The sequence below is a fragment of the Habropoda laboriosa genome, unplaced genomic scaffold (assembly GCF_001263275.1).
Source record: "Habropoda laboriosa isolate 0110345459 unplaced genomic scaffold, ASM126327v1 scaffold175, whole genome shotgun sequence".
Classification (NCBI taxonomy): Eukaryota; Metazoa; Arthropoda; class Insecta; order Hymenoptera; family Apidae; genus Habropoda; species Habropoda laboriosa.
The window spans coordinates 1851586-1858987 of NW_017100347.1; positions in this window are offsets into that span (position 1 = coordinate 1851586).

Consider the following 7402-nt stretch of genomic DNA (forward strand, 5'->3'; position numbering starts at 1 on the left):
TAAAAAGCACACTATTTTATTTAAACAATTATTTATACAATAATAATTAACGATAAAAATTAAAAGATAGGGTGATATCATGATGCAGATATAGTATTTAACTAGTATAAATATTAATATGACGAAAAGCAAAATAATTAGCAAATGTTAACAGGAAATGAAACATTTTGTACTAATGTGATCTATTAACAATAGTTGTTTTTATAATATATAAATTGGTGAATACAATAAAAAGTAACGCACACTGTCGATTTTTATATCGTAATTTCATGATATCATAATATCACAAAGTGGATTTAAAAAATCAGAAATTTTAAGTATTTGATAAAGTCTTTGATCTTTGTGTAAAAAACACTTAAAACATTAATTGTGCATGATTATGACAGATTTATTTAATATTTATTTGATTTTAAATTTCTGATTATAGTATATGTTAAAAATACTATGGATAATTTTATTGATCCTTCGAAGGTATTATTTTAAGTAAAATGTTATAACTTATGTTAACAAATCGTACCGAGAAAACACTAAAATAAAATGTAAAAATTTGCAAATGAAATACATTTATTGAAAATATTATTTCAATTTTTAGTTTAATGTAAGTAAAAAATAATTGTAGATCAGACATATAAAATATGCACTAAGATGTTTACTTAGAATAATACATTCGAGTAATTAATAAAGCTACATATTAGACTAAATGCTTTAAAGCAGTTATGGCATTCCTAAATTAGATGAAACATGTACCATCTATTACTCTTAAGCCACTGTTTTCTCATTTATAAAGATAGTTATAATGATTAATAATTAACGAAAAGTCCACTGTTGGCTGATTTTTAGGCAGTTAATCCAGAATTCCTGAAGACATTGCTTCTACATGGTGTATACATATTATACATATATAAATACTATAAAAATATAAATAATAGATATAAATATAAATATAAATATAGGTATAAAGGTATATTTATATTTATATTTATATTAAATTAGTCATAGTTTTTGTACAAACATATGCATCGCTGCAGTTTTGTTTAGCGAATTGAATACCCGCCTAATTGCATTTTATGAGACCTTGAGACCCCCTCCTAGTTTTTGTATTTGTTTAAAAGCACGTTAAATACATTACTTGGTTCATTGAATATGACAAAAAAGATAATTAAATAAAACTAATTGACAGACTCACTTTTTATTGTTTTTTAGTATACACCCAAAAAAAGTTACTAATTATTTTATTATACAGGGTGTCCCGTAACTCTTCGAACATCCGGAAATGGGGGGTTGCTGAGGTGACTCTGAACAACTTTTTCCTTGTCCAAAATGTAGTTTGAAGCTTCGTTTTCGAGTTATTAACGAAAAACACTGGCCAATCATAGCGCCCGTAGAGCCCGCGCTCAGGGACGGGCGAACAGAGATTCACCCGCGCGCTATCGTGAAAGACGCGTACGCGTGACTTTTCGGTTATCGATCGTTGTCAAAAAAATTTGATTTTGCACCGCTATTTTTATAAGGCTTAGAGAAATGGCTTTTTGCCGTCATTCCGACGGTTGTATAAATTTTTAAAAAACTGCAATTAGTCGGAATCGCGAAGAAAATAGCGAAGGTCGTTTTTACAACTTTCATATCTGAGCTCGTAATGAAAATTTAAAAAATACGTTTTGTAGATCTATGTGATGAAAATTTCATCGAAATCGGTTAATGTTTCTATGAGCTACAAACGGTTAAAGATTGTGAAAATCGCAGTATCACGACTTTCAGCGTAAAACTGTAATAAATCTGCAGATTCTTACATCTTTCGATGCCTGTCGCTTGTTTCTCCATCCACCGATTTCGATGAAATTTTCAGCGTGCGTGTCATTGATAGATATAGATCTACAAAACGTATGTTTTAAATTTTCATTACAAGCCCAGATGAAAAAGTTGTAAACAGTGATCTTTATAATTTTCTTCACGATTCCTACAAATTGCAATTTTTTCAAAATTCTTTGTACACGTCATCTAGTAAACTAATCTTTCTAACTTCTCAAAAATACTCAAGTCGTTTGGCCCAATTTTAAAAAAGTTATTCTTTCTTATAGGATGTATTGAATACCTTTGTCCTCCACTGTATGTATTGTTATACAAACATCGGAATGACGGCAAAAAAACATTTCTTTAAGCTTTATAAAAATAGTTGTGCAAAGTCAATTTTTTTTTACAGCGATCGATAACCGAGAAGTCACGCGTACGCGTCGTTCACGATAGCGCGCGGGTGAATCTCTGTTCGCTAGTGCCTGGGCGCGGGCTCTACACGCGCTCTGATTGGCCAGTGTTTTTCGTTAATAATTCAAAACCGAAGCTTCAAACAACATTTTGATAAATGAAAAAGTTGTTCAGAGTCACCCCAGCAACCCCCCATTTCCGGACGTTCGAAGAGTTACAGGACACCCTGTGTAGGATTTTCATTACGAAGGAATTGGGGATTCTCGTACTTCAGCAATACAAAATAAGGGATACAATATTTTCATCTCCATTATCTGAATATTAATTCACACATAATGAATATAAATAGGAAATAAAGAGTTGAAACATATATATATAAAAAAAATAATATTATTGTGATGTTATGGAAAAAAAAATATTTCCTACTGTAAAAAATTTCGTTCTAAGTAACATGAATAAAATAATGATTCTTATGAAAGAAGGAATAGTACTTATAAAGAAATTTATTAAAGTCTGATACATTAAATTTCGTCACTTTTAGGTAATAAGTTTCCTTAAAAACTTAGGTGCAAATTGTATATGTCACATCTGAGCAGTCATATGTTTGTGTAAATTGTAGCACCTTCAATATAAAATTATTGAGCAATAATAATTGTAAATTTGTGTTTATTTCCCAAATATTAAATTATAGATATCAATGATGGATTGTTTAAAAAATGATCGTGCATTAAATAGGGCAGCATCTTATTTTTTAATTAAAAATTCGACAAGTTTTAATATATTTTTTATGAAGAAGTAATGATAATGTTAATATAACACTGCAGTAAAAATATTAGTTCTATAATATTATAACAAGTTTCATGAATTATTAACATAGTTATCAATAAAATTCTATTAATACTTGTAAGTATTGTACATTGTACTAATTTCTGTTATACAATTGTTATAAACGATGTATATTTGAATTTAGAATTCCCTAAAATAGAGAAGTACTGGAGTTCACAAATATTATGTACAAATTTGTTACAATTCATAGTATAACATTTAACTATTATGATATGCACACAATTTATCAAAATATTTTCAAGTTTTGATGGTTTTATATTTTCATAAATATCACAGATGAAGTTGTTACCTTTTAACCTTTTTTTACTGTTAAAAAATTGGATGTTATTTTTATTTTTAACTTAATTAACAGTCTTAAATTTATAACTTTAAAATTCATTTTAATTGTATTGGTTGTTTTTATACATAACATTGAAAAGTATATTATTTTACCTTAATAGTATTTAATACATGTTAGAAATAAAATATAACAAAGGTGTATGTCTATAATTTAGTAGTTTTTTGTGTGAAAATAAATAAAATAAGTATAAGAATTTATACTTTCAGTCTTGTTTGTTAAAATTATTTTGAAATTAAAATTGTTAAAAAATTGTGAATGATATCTATTAATTATTCAAAAAAGTAAGAAAGCTCAGAATGTACATATTACAGAAAATTATAGCAAGGGACTTCATCTAATTTTTCATGAATGGATAATGTTTAGATATATTTGTAGAAATATTTATACTGTGTTGCAATTATTTCCTAAAAAACTCCTGAATGATTATTTTGTACTGGTTCCATACAATTTGATGGGAGAGATGTAATTATACTATTATGAAATTTATATTATATTTAGTCTTAATTGTTAAAAACTTTAAGTATGAATACAATAATAGTTATGGCATTGGTACTATGACAAAAATATTTTATGTCTTCTAAAATTTGTATAGTTTCTTATTAAATTTTAATACTCTAAATCTTTTTATACAAGGTAGGCAGCATAACTTGAACACCTTAATTATCACAAGTATCATTGAAACAATTCAAATATTTTTTGTTTCTAATGCTTTTACTCAGAGGGGTCATACAACATCATACAACATATAGCATTATACAACACAAGTTATATGTAGTACAATGTTTGTAATTTCTCAGTTTTTAAGAACTTCTTCAATTTTAAAAATGGAAACATATAAGAAAACTGTGCATTTCATTTTGGTATACTATGCAAAAAAATTTCATAATACACAGATTACTGACAGACATAAACTGATTTGAAACATGTTGGAACAAAGCCCTAAAATTTTTAGGTTTGTCCTTTATTTTCTTCCAGAAAATGTGGTTACTGTACTTATAGGCTCCTTTGAATGAGAACATTAAAAGTAAAATAAAATTTTATTTGTTCTAATAATGCAAGTATATAGTCCATCCATCATACTACCATAATGATTTTTTAATTTTATAAAGAACTGAAGAAATATTTTGTTAATTACAAATAATTTACATTTTCCTGTAATGTGACTTGTCATTTGTAATGATATTACTACAATATTATTATAGTACTTATACCTACAAATAACAGTTTTCCAAAAATTATATTATTACAATGTTATTTTCATATAATCTATTAATTTCATTCTTTATGCAAGACAACGAATTTTATCATATAATTATAATATGTATAAAACATTAATGTTTGTACAAATACATTTTCTAACATGTGCATTTTGCAAAATTATAAAAATAATACGACTTTACAATATAAAGAATGAAAACAGTAATTTCAGTTGAACATATGAAGACTTTGATAATAATTAAGCTTTATAGCTTATTTTAATCCCAATTTTTCTTCTGGTATTTTAAAAATGTTGAAATTATATATAATAACGAAACATAAAGAATAATTTTTTGACGCAGAAAGATATAATAGAAAAACATATACGTTAAAAAATCCAGCTGTTGAAAAAGGGGTCAAAAAACGACATAGTTGTTTCTACTTTATCTTAAGCGTTATGTCTTTTTCTCTCACTCGTTTGCATTCATCCTTTACACCATCTCTCCTTATTCTCAGTATATACCTTTATCACATTCTAATGCACGATGTAAAAGTTTACTCGCTTTCAAATGGAGCTGACAGACGATTGGTGGTCTCACTTAGTTGAGTTCTACTCTCAGCTGTGTGAGTGCGCTCACGAAGGTTCTGCACTTTGTACAGAGATACGTTCTATACTTCGCGCACTAGTGGAGCCGCTATCGTGGTTCAAGATGTGTCGCTTTTAAAGGTGTTTGTTTCAAAACCGTGGAACCGTGTCTCGACATGTTTTTTATGGACGTTAGTGAAAATTTCGTGCAAAAGTGTAGAAAATGATCACTATCAAATGTTTTAAAGGTGACCAGTTTGTTTAAAAGGTAAATTAACTGGTGCAAGGTGTGACCGCATATGATTTCGAGGTAAAGAATGGCTTCTTTCTACTTGGCTACCTTCCATACTAGCTGCTACTCATTGCCACGAGATCGTTTCACGCGAATCCTTTTTTTCCGAAGTAGATTATCGAGGTTTTTTTAGTAACTTACAGTGCTTTAAGAATTAGGTTAAAGGGTTGCCGATTCTCCTATTGTCTTCGCTATAAAAGTGTTAAGCGTATGCCTTCAAATGTAATATCGCGTTGCTTCGAAAATACGTATGTATACGTGCGTACGTCGTGCCTGTGCACATATTAACTACTTTGTTTCAGTAATTTTCACTATTTTGTACCAAATGCTTGTTGATTGATTAATAACAGTATCTCCTTCGTTGATTATAATTCAAATCATTGCAAAAAGTATCCTCTTTAAAATGTTTTAACGATAATCAATAGACATTCGAATAGTTTGTAGTATCGATTAAAAAATTGTCGAATATTTTATTAAAATCCTTCTTCCTTGAGTTCTTTATTTTTGATCTTACCACATTTCATTGTTTTCAAACGATAGAGACAGAAAAGTGTTTTGCGTTCCATGTCATTTATCTCGTCACACTTTCAACGAAACTAACACTAAATAACTTTTAATTCATTTGGTAGTCTGTTAACGTTAACCGACGTACAAAAATATATACAACGCTGTAAAATATCTGCAATACATACTTTAAAAAATGATTAAAATTCGCGGAATAGTTGATTTGTCAAGTTCCATGTAACAAATAAACAGAAGCAAAAGTGCAACCATAATAAATATTAGAAATTTTTATAACGGAGAGAAGTTTTCACCTAAAATCGTTATACCAATGAATCACGTGAATCATCGGGCGAAGATATAGAAACACACAAGCGCAAGAAGTACCGTTTCTCAAAACGGTCAGTTGCGAGTACGACGATAATTTGCAACGTAAACGTTACCGTACAGTTGGTTTCAGGTCAGTTACGAGTTTCATCGTTGATGCTCATCGTGGTGAAAACGCTAAATTCTATTACGGAAATTTTATGCTCGTGCAGCGTTAACAATATCGAGGTCAATTCATTCTCTGTTCTACCCATGGGGAACGAGTAGAAAATGAGAACAAAGCAATTTTATCACATATTAGATTTAGATGTACATATATAATTCAGGTATAATGTGTACTTTGAAAATTATTTGTTCGTAGATTATGTAGATTTCACAAAAAAATCAAATTCATTATTGAAGTACTTATTTTCGGACGGTTCGTTTAAAAATTTTATATATGTATCTATTCTAATATCTATTTATTTCATGGTAGGCGTGCTTGTGTTAATAGTAAAGTATTCGGGGTACTCGATAACTTGAAATAACACTGACTTCTCTGTACAAGTTTGTTTTCTGTCAAGATATAGGCACAATAAATATTAGGAATTTTAAAGATAGTTATTCACTGCGTATTCTCATCGCACGCGAATCGATCTCGTGAAGCAACGTCTTACGAACAAATGCTTGCCGGAATACTTTCCAACGTTCACTCGTGAGAATGCGCGGGAAAGGGACGTGAAGAAACGTGTAAGAAAAGTATCGCCGACATGGTGCGTTTCCTATTCATAGGTTTCGATGTGTGTTCATTACGCGGAAAAGCGGGGAGACCAGAATCGAATTTGTGGCGAACAAAATCGAATTACGTGTTATTATGATCTCACCATTTTTCGCAGCGCTTAATGAAAAGGAACGAGAATCGTTCATCCGCTTTCTCCTCGAACTCTTATCGCGAAAGAACGGTTATAAACGTTACCTTGTTGAGCAGCTTTGTTCTATTCCATGAAACTTCGCTTTGTGACAGATTTCTAAACAAAATTGAAATAACAAGTGTTTCCGTTCCTTTTGTTTCACTCGAGTGATAATGTGAATTAAAATGACACTTGTAATTAGTAAGTCAAGGAAGTGTAAA